At 39.7% G+C, this 624-nt stretch overlaps 1 protein-coding gene across 1 annotated transcript in view; it reads left to right on the top strand.

Moving 5' to 3' along the window:
• Window positions 1–624, top strand: part of ARL15 (ADP ribosylation factor like GTPase 15) — a 465,466-nt gene that overhangs the window by 405,463 nt on the left and 59,379 nt on the right. The gene's annotated exons all lie outside the window — the stretch shown is intronic.

Below are 624 nucleotides of genomic sequence, written 5' to 3'. Positions count from 1 at the left end.
GTCCCTCTGGGTAGCTGGCTGTGACCAAGCAGTGACTACAACCTTGCCCCTTGTAAACCCCATTATACACCTGCGAATTCAGATCATACACATAAAGTTATTGGACCACTTTCTGCCAACCCTATACTTGTTCTTTGGTGCACTCTCCACTTCATATACAAACCTAATATTTCAGCCTGTCCACCCATCTATCCACCCATATACCCATGTTTGCCTTCACTGACCACACCGTACTATATGCGCAAAAGGGTTCATCTTTTTTGTCTGTACTTCCCACGTACCTCTCTATGTCTTTCTCTTCCTCAGTACCACTATATTAATCACTCATATTTGGTACATTATCCTTTTCTTCACCCAAATCAAAACTTATACCTATCTATCTAACAGTATTCCCTACCCTACCCTCCCACCCCTGGTAACCAACAAAGAAAATGGTCTTCCATAGATAAACATTTCCTTGACTATTATAATAACGTACTAATACCATATTTGTGTTTTGTGATTGACTTATTTCACTCAGCATAATGTCCTCCAGGTTCATCCATGTTATGCAGTGTTTTGCAGATTCTACATTATTATTTAGGGTTGCATAGTATTCCATTGTGTGTATGTACCATAGTTTGG

Source organism: Orycteropus afer, unplaced genomic scaffold (assembly GCF_000298275.1).
Source record: "Orycteropus afer afer isolate SDZICR_OR568_19922 unplaced genomic scaffold, OryAfe1.0 scaffold00296, whole genome shotgun sequence".
NCBI lineage: Eukaryota > Metazoa > Chordata > Mammalia > Tubulidentata > Orycteropodidae > Orycteropus > Orycteropus afer.
This window is presented reverse-complemented; position numbering and strand designations above follow the sequence as displayed.